The sequence below is a fragment of the Scyliorhinus torazame genome, chromosome 12, assembly GCF_047496885.1.
Source record: "Scyliorhinus torazame isolate Kashiwa2021f chromosome 12, sScyTor2.1, whole genome shotgun sequence".
NCBI classification, from domain to species: domain Eukaryota; kingdom Metazoa; phylum Chordata; class Chondrichthyes; order Carcharhiniformes; family Scyliorhinidae; genus Scyliorhinus; species Scyliorhinus torazame.
The window spans coordinates 145,506,865-145,520,054 of record NC_092718.1 but is presented as its reverse complement, the minus strand read 5'-3'; the positions used below and the strand labels follow the sequence as shown (position 1 = coordinate 145,520,054).

General features: G+C 45.9%; 1 protein-coding gene across 6 annotated transcripts in view; it reads right to left on the bottom strand.

Annotated features, from left to right (window-relative positions):
* Positions 1-13,190, bottom strand: part of rabep1 (rabaptin, RAB GTPase binding effector protein 1) — a 234,420-nt gene that overhangs the window by 30,480 nt on the left and 190,750 nt on the right. The window lies entirely within an intron of this gene.

Here is a 13,190-nt window from a genome sequence, read left to right as displayed (position 1 = left end):
TAGTTAACACAAAATGGAATAGTTTAGATTGATCAATACATATACAAAGCACAGGGTTAACAACGAGTCTACTTCAGATCACCAACTCTGGTAGGATGAGGATAACATTGAGCAGATATATCTGAGGTGGGTGAGAAGCAGGAGGTAACATTAGCAAGGAAAAACAAGGTGCATAAAGAAATGGGAGAGACAGACAGCACTAGAGTAAGAGACAAAAGGTAGTACGGTATTAAATGGGGTCACCGGAAGAAGGAATGCCGATAAGACCCAAATTAGGTTTGCCCTGGTGCCAGGGTAAAGGACATCACAGAGACAGGGTCAAATATTCTGCAAGTAAAAGGGAATGAGCCAGAAGTCTGGTACACGTTGGTGCCAATGACGGGGTAAGTAATGAGGTTCTATAGTCAGAATGTCAGGAATTGGAGAGGTAGTTAACCTCAAGGGTATCAATGTCTGGATTATTCCCAGTGCAATGGGCCGGTCGGAGTTCAAATTGGAAGGTAGAGAGAATCAATGTTTGGCTTGAGGCTTTAGTTTCTTGGAGCACTGAGAGCAGTTCTGGGATATGAAGCATCTATTTAAAAGAGACAGGTTGCACTTCAACAGGACTGGCCCAATTTCCTGACGGTGAGGTTCACTGGTGTGGTTGGGGAGTGTTTAAACTAAATTGGCATGTAGGGGGGAGGAAAAGAAAAACGATTTTTAATTTTTTATACTTCAACCCTAACAACAGCAGGTTACATGTAGTTTCTTAACCCTAATACACAAATTCACATTAAACAGCACTTCAAAAGCACACCCAGCTCTCATTCCACTTTCACAGAAGGGCAAAGGTGATATTGCATTTTTCTGCTGTTAGTGAAGGTCCTTCAGAAACCTTTTCGAAAGCCTGTCTCGAGAACAGCTTTCCATGATCTCTTTCGTTGACTTTTCAGTAACTTCAAACAGGATTATTATTCTCTCTCTCTCTCTAAGCTCTGCCCAGACCCTCAAATAAAGGTCGTCTCCTGGGGTGTACTGACTTGAACCCATTATCGTTATCTTGACTATTTGATTTCCCATTCCTACAAAGAACAGAGCCATGCTATTGATATAATAATGATATGCAACTAACCTCCCATTTACAGACAGAAGCCATCAGGCTCTGTAATAGGCTAATGGTTGATCAAACAAAAGTGTCCTGCAGGACAATGGTTTTTGAGTGAATCACCCTGGCTGGACAAGGGCACCAGTGTTTTCCCACTAACGAGTTTTAAGTCTGAATGAGACAATATAACTCAGGCCAGGTATTGGCGTATCTCTCTAACTCCGTGCTAGCAGATTTACCTTTAGTCTGTTTAATCCCTAAATTGCCTACTGTACTTTCATTCAGGACCCTGACCATTCCGTTGCTTGCTATTTTAACTCAAGACCTTGCTCCCATGCCCACATGTCTGTCCTTGGCCTGCTGCAATGTTCCAGTGAAGCTCAACGCAAACTGGAGGAACAACATCTCATCTTCCGGTTAGGCACGCTACAACCTTCCGGTCTCAACATCGAATTCAACTTCAGATGATTAGCTCTACCCCACCTCGACCCCCCTGATTTCATTCCATTTCATTTTAACTGTTGTTTGCCCTTTTTTTCTTTCTCGTCTTTCTTTATATATCCCCCCCTCCCCCCAACTCTCTCCCCTATCTTATCTCCCGATTCCTTACCTTTTATCCCCTTCCTTCCTTTTTTCTCATTTTACCTCTCTCCCACCTATATCCCCCTTCCCCCCCCACATCTACATCTGTCACAACATACTCTCTGATTTTAGTTTCTCTGCTGTTTGGCCTTTCACACCTTTTATTCTCTGTGGATTGCCATGAGCACTCTTTTCTCGGTTTCTGTGGCTATGACTCATCTTTTATTCCCTCACCCTACAGTACAAATATCTCCCACTTTCTACGCCTTTTAGCTTTGACAAAGGGTCATCTTGACTCGAAACGTTAGCTCTTTTCTCTCCTTAAAGATGCTGCCAGACCTGCTGAGATTTTCCAGCATTTTATCTTTTGATGTCTGTTAGGGAACAGTTTGTTAAGATTAAGATGAAACAGAAAAATTGGGCTTACGAGAGATTTCAGGTTGATAATACAAATGAGAACCAGGCTGTATATAGAAAGTTCAGAGGGAGTAGTGAAAAACAAAATAAGGGCAGCAAAGAGCATGAAAAGAGACAGGCAGCTAACAATATCGGGAACCCAAAGTCTTCTATCGGCATATAAATAAGTGTTGAAAAAGGAGTGGGGCTTATTACAGACCCAAAGGGTACTTATACATGGAGGCGGTGCACATGGATGAGGTATTACATTAATACTTTGTATCTGCTTGTGCAAAGAAAGAAAGAAACATAGATAATGGTGATTTAGCAGCAGTGCTAGCTGCAGGTGCAAATCTGTAATGGCTGCTAAATAGCGTGAGGGGCCAAAAACAGGATTTATGCCAGTGAAATTGTGATGACCATGCCGGGGTTGCTCAGGTAAGTATAGCTCCCCGGGTGGTGAGGGACATGCCTGGCAGTGTCGGGTCAGCAGTGCTAGGGATGGGCCCTCTGAGGAGTCCCATTGGGGTTGCAGGGGTGGGGAGGAAAGAGAGATGATGCCTCCATCTCTGTGGAGCTGGCCTTGTCGGCTCTATCAGGCTCCACCCCACCAAAGTGACGGTGCAAACCACGTCCCCAGATTCTCTGTGCACTGAATCATAGAATTCGGCCCATCAAGTATGCGGTGACCCCCCAAAAGAGCACAATATCCAGGCCCAATCCCCAACCCTATAATCTCACAAAACCGTTGGACACCAAGGGCAATTTAGCATGGCCAATCCACCTAACGTACATTTTTGGACAGTGGGAGGAAACCGGAGCACCTGGAGGAAACTCACACAGACACGGGGAAGATGTGCAAACTCCACACAGTCACCAGAGGTCAGAATTGAACCCTGGTACCTGGTGCTGTGAGGCAGCAGTGCTAACCACTGTTCAAACATGCTGAGTGCCAGAAATCTGGAGTGAAAGTTCAGCTGTGCATCTGGGGTGATACACGCAGTTTTCAGTTTGAACCTGACACTCTGACAAATTGAGAAAATTCCGTCCAACATTTCTGGTCAGTAATCTGATGAAAGGTCATTGATACGAATGCTGCCTGTGGAGTATTTCCTATATTTTCAGTTTTTAGATCAAATATTCCAGTGGATTGAAATATCAGGGTGACAAAAGTGTCCTCGAGAAGGTGGAACTGCTTCTTAAACAGCTGCAGTCCTTGTGGTGAAGGTGTGCCCAGTGTTGTTAGGAAGGGAGTTCCAGGATTTGCACACAATGACAGTCATAGCTCATTTCAGATAGTCAGGATGGTGTGTGACTTGGAGGGGAACACAGAACACATAGAACATACAGTGCAGAAGGAGACCATTCAGCCCATCGCGTCTGCACCGACCCACTTAAGCCCTCACTTCCACCCTATCCCTGTAACCCAATAACCCCTCCTAACCTTTTTGGTCACCAAGGGCAATTTATCATGGCCAATCCACCTACCTGCACGTCTTTGGACTGCAGGAGGAAACCGGAGCACCCGGAGGAAACCCACGCAGACACGGGGAGAACGTGCAGACTCCGCACAGACAGTGACCCAGTGGGGAATCGAACTGGGATCCTTGCGCTGTGAAGCCACAGTGCTATCCACTTGTGCTACCGTGCTGCCCACAAACCGCAAAGACACAACTTGCAAGTGAAGCTAATTCTGTAGGTTTCATCCTCATCTTTCTAGGTGTTGAAGGCTATGGGTTTGGAAGGTGCTGTCGAAGGAGTCTTGGCGAGTTGCCGCAATGCATCTTGTAAATAAATGGTACACACTGGGGCCACTGTGCACCATTGGAGAAGGGAATGAATGACCAAGCCTATCGGGCTTGAGCTGAAGACAAACAATGTCCGGAACTTGACAACATGCATACCCTGTAATATCAAAGGAGACCAGGAAAGAAACAAGGAGGAAACTGATCAGTCATACAGCAATCATGGGACACGTATATGGAAATGAATAACTATGTATTCAGCCCTTGGGAGGTGACAAGCTTGATTCTGTGGAAAATCTGTTCAATGTACGAAAGTATCTTAAACCCAATTTAAACGTTAAATGTTGTTGGAAAAAAGGGCTCAACTGATCATTAGAATGCCATTGGTTTACAAAAGACATCAGAAATATTTTAAAAGTGTTCGCACCATGTGGTGTTGTTTACCATTTACAGTTGATACTGAACAGCTGTCTCTCTTTCCGACTCCTCACTGTGCTAAATGGTCACATTTCGAGGGGTTAGGTGACAGGTAACGAATACCAGGTACATCAAAAATATATCTGGAATTCTGCATTTGAATGGTTTCAATTTTCTGGTCCTTTTCGATTTCCAACTCATTTAATTCCACGCTAATACTCTGACTTTACACAATGGATTGGAGTTCAATAATGTTCTATAATTACCAGTTATTTAACACCCTGAACATTACAAGCATGCAGGGTATGAAGTACACGGGAGCAATTAAATTATAATTGGAGAAGATACCTACTACAAAGACACAGCAGGGAGAGGGGGCAGAAGAGATGAGTGACAGGATGAAACATTGAGAAATGAAAAGCACAAAGGGGTGGGAGAGGCAAATAGAACTCTAGGAAAGTATGTCACAAACATAGGAGGGGTCAGACACCGGGAAAATACAAAGCAGTTTGAGATGGGTTTGGAATTGGTATTCATGAATGCCCTGGCAGCATTGGGCAAAGAAAGTATTACTGCACGGGACTGATTTAATTGAGAGTCAAACACAGTCCATTTGGTTAGAATTAAGGAACAATAGGGTAGGGTTATTCGAGCAATGGGAGAGCTTCAAAGAGAAGTAAGAGTACAGATATTTCCCTGGGGTGGATAAGGATGTGTGGCCCGGGAAGGGGGGGGGGGGGGGGGGGGGAAGAGAAACGGCAACAATACCAAAAGTTCCTTGGGTGACTAAGGATATAGAGATTTAAAAATGAACCCCATCTTATCTGGTTCTCAACAGTAAGGAACCAGTCCAAATGAATAAAACGCATTGGAAATCTAAAACGGGGCAATGAGACAAATGGCTGATCTGAGAGGGAACCTACAAGTCTTTTATCAAGGCAAATAGTAAGAGTAGTAAAAGGATAGTTTCAGCTGATTAGGGATTAAAAGGGACATAATCAGGCAGAGAGCATGACCAAGGTACTTGGAGTACTTTGCACTGATCTGCATCAGAGAAACGGATGCTGCCGATGTAGCAGTAACAGAAGAAGCAGGTGCAATATTAGATATCATAAAAATAACTGAAGAGGATGTACTACAACTGTCAGCAATTCTCAAAGTAGAAAAGTCACCAGGTCCAGATGGGATGCGTGTTGGGTAAAGTGGGAAGTAAAGTTGGAAACTGGGGACGATTTCCCAACACTCCCCTGTGTAATTGAGTGATGTCAGAGGACTGGTGGTTTGCAAATGTTACCCTAGTTTAAATAAAAGGGAGAGAGATGAACCTAGCAGGCCAGTCACCCTAAGATCAGTGGGAAAACCTTGACAGATAATAATCAATTATCCCTACTAAGCCAGTTTTACTTGTACTTCAAAACCTGTTTTATTATTTATTAACAAAATTAATTGGCATTTAGAAAAGTATAGGTTAATAAATGATCTAAGCAACCATAGGATGATTAGCCCAATATCAATTAACAAAATGCAACCCATTCTAAGGAACAAATTGGAGGGGTATCTGGAGAGCAGTAACTTCACCGCAATTGTGTTTTAGAAGGGGAATGTCCTTCCAGACAAATTTCCTCAGCTTATTTGGTGACATTAGTGGCGAAACTGGTGGTGGAACCTCCCAGTTTTTAAAACGCTCAGAATGCTTTCTCCAAAGTTTGACATGAAAGACTTCAAATTCAACCAAACGACACAGCAAAGAAATTCACCAGAAAATAGGAAACCACACAGTAGGGCTAAATACTGGACTTGGGCAGTCTTGAATGGAGGCCCACAGGAGACGATGCTGGCATTTCTGATGTTATCGGTTACATAAATTATCTAATAAAGGTGGTAGAAATAGGAGATGCAACTAAGGAAATGGATCAATATGACAGATTAAAGCACTGGGTTTTAGTTGGAAAAACATGCAATATAAGTAAAATTATCAGGAAACGTAATGAGTACATCAGACAGTGCTTGGTAAACAATGCTGTAAGGTGAATTGGACATTGAATTCTCCCTGTGCACCCGAACAGGCGGCAGAATGTGGCGACTAGGGGATTTTCACAGTAACTTCATTGCAGTGTTAATGTAAGCCTGCTTGTGACACTAATAAAAATTATTAAATAGATAAAAAGGTGCTGCATTTTTCAGAGTTTCAAAATGCTGTGGTGAACAGTTTTGTATGAAGAACAGCAATGAACGGACTATTTAGTCAGTCAATCTATTTTTGATTATTTCAATAAGGCTGTCGGATCCTTAATATCCACTGAACAGCCCAAGTGGAAGAGGTTTAATGTCTCATCTGAAGGACAGCACCTCCAACAATGCAGCACTCCCTCAGTACTGCATTGAATGGCAGCCTGGATGATATGTTTAAGAAAGTGGGTTTATTCAGAAGCAAGAGCACTACCCGTAGGTAAAGTTGAAGCGTTTATGCTAGGATTTATAATCAGAACAATGGAACAAATTCTACTGAGGTTGTACTATGGCTTTACAATATACTGGCCACATTTCATTTGAGTGCAAGATACAAGCTATAAAAAGATGTGGAGAGAGGAAGAAAAGTGCAAAAAACACAATTACAAATAAAAATGGTTGAGCAAGGATAATCCAGAATTGGAATGAAAGTGGAACCAGAGAAATTAATTTTCAACTAGAGAGCAGACTCCAGAGACTTGAGCTTCTGAAGGTGCAGAGGTCTGGCCTTAAGAGTAGGAGCCAACCTGGAATCACAGCCTCGGTCACAGAGCCTTTCCACTCACGATGTAATGGATCTTGAACTGCAGCTTTAACTATTTCTAGCACATCCAGGAACCCCTGCTACATATGTAGCAGAGAAAGAGAGCGAGAGACTGAGGTCATCAGTCTGGACATCTGTAACCGCAGAGACCCAAGACGCTGACTGCAGCTGTAAATATGCACAGCTGAGCCTAAAAGGTGCAAGGCACGTCGACTGGGCCAAGGGTGATTCAGTGCGACTAAGGTTTGGGGACCACAGGGCGTTGGTTGTTGTTAGAGATCAGCATTTTAAGATGACATGCACTCAATATAGGGCTGGCAGGCCAGCTGATTTCATGAATTCTGTTTTATTTTTTATGACAGGAACAGGACCTGCGCACCAACATAAAACTCTCACTTCCCATTGTGGTGCTGTATGTGAAAGTGAGGTTGCTGGTGAACGGGAGTGTGTGTATGCTTCACATATTACATCTCTCACACTTCCCTTCCTAGACTTCTCTGTCTCCATTTCTGGTGATAGACTGTTCACCAATATTCATTACAAACCGACTCCAAAAGCTATCTTGGCTACAGCGCCTCACACTTAGTTTCCTGTAAGGACTTCATTCCATTCTCCCAGTTTCTCCATCTGTTCTGATCTGTTTTCGCATCTGTTCTGATGATATGACCATCCAAACCTCACTTCTGGCATGTTTTCCTTTTACCCAAGCCAAGATGTCTTCTCCTCCACCCTGTCCCCCACATGGTGGCTCAACAATGTCATAGAATTTACAGTGCAGGAGGCCATTCGGCCCATCGAGTCCGCACCGGCCCTTGGAAAGAGCACCATACCCAAGTCCACACTTCCACCACATTCCCGGAACCCAGCAACCCCACCCAACCTTTTTGGACACTCAGGACAATTTATCATGGCCAATCCACCTAACCTGCACATCTTTGGACTGTGGGAGGAAACCGGAGCACCCGGAGGAAACCCACGCAGACACGGGGAGAAAATGCAAACTCCACACAGATAGTGTCCCAAGCCGGGATTTGAACCTGGGACTCTGGAGCTGTGAATCAACTGTGCTAACCACTGTGCTACCGTGTCTTACCCATCTTTACCCAGTCGATTTCGGCGGGAGAACAGCTGGTGAGTCAGTTTCAGCGGGAGCAGTGCGGAAATGGCTGCTGGGAGGGGCAGGATAGTCGATTTCGGCGGGAGAACAGCTGGTGAGTCAGTTTCAGCGGGAGCAGTGCGGAAGTGGCTGCTGGGAGGTAAGTCTGTCCTTTAAAAGCACTTGTCTTTGCAGGGGCAGGCCAGTCGATTTCGGCGGGAGAACAGCTGGTGAGTCAGTTTCAGCGGGAGCAGTGCGGAAGTGGCTGCTGGGAGGCAAGTCTGTCCTTTAAAAGCACTTGTCTTTGCAGGGGCAGGCCAGTCGATTTCGGTGGGAGAACAGCTGGTGAGTCAGTTTCAGCGGGAGCAGTGCGGAAGTGACTGCTGGGAGGTAAGTCTGTCCTTTAAAAGCACTTGTCTTTGCAGGGGCAGGCCAGTCGATTTCGGCGGGAGAACAGCTGGTGAGTCAGTTTCAGCGGGAGCAGTGCGGAAGTGGCTGCTGGGAGGCAAGTCTGTCCTTTAAAAGCACTTGTCTTTGCAGGGGCAGGCCAGTCGGTTTCGGCGGGAGAACAGCTGGTGAGTCAGTTTCAGCGGGAGCAGTGCGGAAGTGGCTGCTGGGAGGTAAGTCTGTCCTTGTCCTGTCCACTTGTCTTTGCAGGGGCAGGACAGTCGATTTCGGCGGGAGTGGAGCTGGCTGGTTAGTCAATTTCAGCAGGAGCTGAGAATTTTTTTTTTAAAATTAGTGTTTTAGGCGGGAACAGGAAGTCGACCCGCGGACGTCTGGGAAGACCCTCACCAATAAATTCTGGTGGAGAGGAAACCCGAGACACTACACGTGTAGTGTCTCCCACCCGCCCTCCTCCTCTAACCTAATAATAAAACCCATTGGTCTGAGGTAAGTACCATATTTTATTATATTATTATTATTTTTTATAAAAAATTTAATTTAGTTGTTAGCCAGATCTTGGTAGAAAGTTGGAGGAATGGCAGGGAAGGGAGTGCAATGTTCCTCCTGCAGGATGTTTGAGGTGAGGGATGCAGTTAGTGTCCCTGCTGATTTTACCTGCAGGAAGTGCTGCCATCTCCAGCTCCTCCAAGACCGAGTTAGGTAGGGAACTGGAGCTGGAGTTGGAAGAACTTCGGATCATTCGGGAGGCAGAAGGGGTCATAGATAGCAGCTTCAGGGAATTAGTTACACCAAAGATTCGAGATAGGTGGGTAACTGTAAGAGGGACTGGGAAAAAGCAGTCAGTGCAGGGATCCCCTGCGGTCGTTCCCCTGAGAAACAAGTATACCGCTTTGGATACTTGTGGGAGGGGGGACTTACCAGGGGTAAGCCATGGGGTACGGGCCTCTGGCACGGAGTCTGTCCCTGTTGCTCAGAAGGGAAGGGGGGAGAGGAGCAGAGCATTAGTAATTGGGGACTCTATAGTCAGGGGCACAGATAGGAGATTTTGTGGGAGCGTGAGAGACTCACGTTTGGTATGTTGCCTCCCAGGTGCAAGGGTACGTGATGTCTCGGATCGTGTTTTCCGGGTCCTCAGGGGGAGGGGGAGCAGCCCCAAGTCGTGGTCCACATTGGCAATAACAACATAGGTAGGAAAGGGGACAAGGATGTCAGGCAGGCTTTCAGGGAGCTAGGATGGAAGCTCAGAACTAGAACAAACAGAGTTGTTATCTCTGGGTTGTTGCCCGTGCCACGTGATAGTGAGATGAGGAATAGGGAGAGAGAGCATTTAAACACGTGGCTACAGGGATGGTGCAGGCGGGAGGGATTCAGATTTCTGGATAACTGGGGCTCTTTCTGGGGAAGGTGGGACCTCTACAGACAGGATGGTCTACATCTGAACCTGAGGGGCACAAATATCCTGGGGGGGAGATTTGTTGGTGCTCTTTGGGGGGGGTTTAAACTAATGCAGCAGGGGCATGGGAACCTGGATTGTAGTTTTAGGGTAAGGGAGAATGAGAGTATAGAGGTCAGGAGCACAGATTTGACGTCGCAGGAGGGGGCCAGTGTTCAGGTAGGTGGTTTGAAGTGTGTCTACTTCAATGCCAGGAGTATACGAAACAAGGTAGGGGAACTGGCAGCATGGGTTGGTACCTGGGACTTCGATGTTGTGGCCATTTCGGAGACATGGATAGAGCAGCGACAGGAATGGATGTTGCAGGTTCCGGGGTTTAAGTGTTTTAGTAAGCTCAGAGAAGGAGGCAAAAGAGGGGGAGGTGTGGCGCTGCTAGTCAAGAGCAGTATTACGGTGGCGGAGAGGATGCTAGATGGGGACTCTTCTTCCGAGGTAGTATGGGCTGAAGTTAGAAACAGGAAAGGAGAGGTCACCCTGTTGGGAGTTTTTTTATAGGCCTCCTAATAGTTCTAGGGATGTAGAGGAAAGGATGGCGAAGATGATTCTGGATAAGAGCGAAAGTAACAGGGTAGTTATTATGGGAGACTTTAACTTTCCAAATATTGACTGGAAAAGATATAGTTCGAGTACAATAGATGGATCGTTTTTTGTACAGTGTGTGCAGGAGGGTTTCCTGAAACAATATGTTGACAGGCCAACAAGAGGCGAGGCCACGTTGGATTTGGTTTTGGGTAATGAACCAGGCCAGGTGTTGGATTTGGAGGTAGGAGAGCACTTTGGGGACAGTGACCACAATTCGGTGACGTTTACGTTAATGATGGAAAGGGATAAGTATACGCCGCAGGGCAAGAGTTATAGCTGGGGAAGGGAAATTATGATGCCATTAGACGTGACTTGGGGGGGATAAGGTGGAGAAGTAGGCTGCAAGTGTTGGGCACATTGGATAAGTGGGGCTTGTTCAAGGATCAGCTACTGCGTGTTCTTGATAAGTATGTACCGGTCAGGCAGTGAGGAAGGCGTCGAGCGAGGGAACCGTGGTTTACCAAGGAAGTGGAATCTCTTGTTAAGAGGAAGAAGGAGGCCTATGTGAAGATGAGGTGTGAAGTTTCAGTTGGGGCGATGGATAGTTACAAGGTAGCGAGGAAGGATCTAAAGAGAGAGCTAAGACGAGCAAGGAGGGGACATGAGAAGTATTTGGCAGGAAGGATCAAGGAAAACCCAAAAGCTTTCTATAGGTATGTCAGGAATAAGCGAATGACTAGGGAAAGAGTAGGACCAGTCAAGGACAGGGATGGGAAATTGTGTGTGGAGTCTGAAGAGATAGGCGAGATACTAAATGAATATTTTTCGTCAGTATTCACTCAGGAAAAAGATAATGTTGTGGAGGAGAAGGCTGAGACCCAGGCTATTAGAATAGATGGCATTGAGGTACGTAGGGAAGAGGTGTTGGCAATTCTGGATGGGCTGAAAATAGATAAGTCCCCGGGGCCTGATGGGATTTACCCTGGGATTCTCTGGGAGGCCAGGGAAGAGATTGCTGGACCTTTGGCTTTGATTTTTATGTCATCATTGGCTACAGGAATAGTGCCAGAGGACTGGAGGACAGCAAATGTGGTCCCTTTGTTCAAAAAGGGGAGCAGAGACAACCCCGGCAACTATAGACCGGTGAGCCTCACATCTGTAGTGGGTAAAGTCTTGGAGGGGATTATAAGAGACAAGATTTATAATCATCTAGATAGGAATAATATGATCAGGAATAGTCAGCCTGGCTTTGTGAAGGGTAGGTCATGCCTCACAAACCTTATTGAGTTCTTTGAGAAGGTGACTGAACAGGTAGATGAGGGTAGAGCAGTTGATGTGGTGTATATGGATTTCAGCAAAGCGTTTGATAAGGTTCCCCACGGTAGGCTATTGCAGAAAATACGGAGGCTGGGGATTGAGGGTGATTTAGAGATGTGGATCAGAAATTGGCTAGCTGAAAGAAGACAGAGGGTGGTGGTTGATGGGAAATGTTCAGAATGGAGTACAGTCACAAGTGGAGTACCACAAGGATCTGTTCTGGGGCCGTTGCTGTTTGTCATTTTTATCAATGACCTAGAGGAAGGCGCAGAAGGGTGGGTGAGTAAATCTGCAGACGATACTAAAGTCGGTGGTGTTGTCGACAGTGTGGAAGGATGTAGCAGGTTACAGAGGGATATAGATAAGCTGCAGAGCTGGGCTGAGAGGTGGCAAATGGAGTTTAATGTAGAGAAGTGTGAGGTGATTCACTTTGGAAGGAATAACAGGAATGCGGAATATTTGGCTAATGGTAAAGTTCTTGAAAGTGTGGATGAGCAGAGGGATCTAGGTGTCCATGTACATAGATCCCTGAACGTTGCCACCCAGGTTGATAGGGTTGTGAAGAAGGCCTATGGAGTGTTGGCCTTTATTGGTAGGAGGGATTGAGTTCCGGAGTCGGGAGGTCATGTTGCAGCTGTACAGAACTCTGGTACGGCCGCATTTGGAGTATTGCGTACAGTTCTGGTCACCGCATTATAGGAAGGACGTGGAGGCTTTGGAGCGGGTGCAGAGGAGATTTACCAGGATGTTGCCTGGTATGGAGGGAAAATCTTATGAGGAAAGGCTGATGGACTTGAGGTTGTTTTCGTTGGAGAGAAGAAGGTTAAGAGGAGACTTAATAGAGGTATACAAAATGATCAGGGGGTTGGATAGGGTGGACAGTGAGAGCCTTCTCCCGCGGATGGAAATGGCTGGCACGAGGGGACATAACTTTAAACTGAGGGGTAATAGATATAGGACAGAGGTCAGAGGTAGGTTCTTTACGCAAAGAGTAGTGAGGCCGTGGAATGCCCTACCTGCTACAGTAGTGAACTCGCCAACATTGAGGGCATTTAAAAGTTTATTGGATAAACATATGAATGATAATGGCATAGTGTAGGTTAGATGGCTTTTGTTTCGGTGCAACATCGTGGGCCGAAGGGCCTGTACTGCGCTGTATTGTTCTATGTTCTATCTCACACATCTCTGCCTTCCCTTACCTCCTGGTACCATGATAGGGTTCCCCTTGTCCTAATTTTTCACCCCACCAACCTCCACATTCAAAGGATCATCTTCGGCCATTTCTTCCAACTCCAGATTGATGCCACCATTAATTACATCTGCTCTTGACCTCCACCATCAGTCTTCCGTAAGAATGTGACACCCTGGTCCATTCCTCCATCACCCCCAACTCC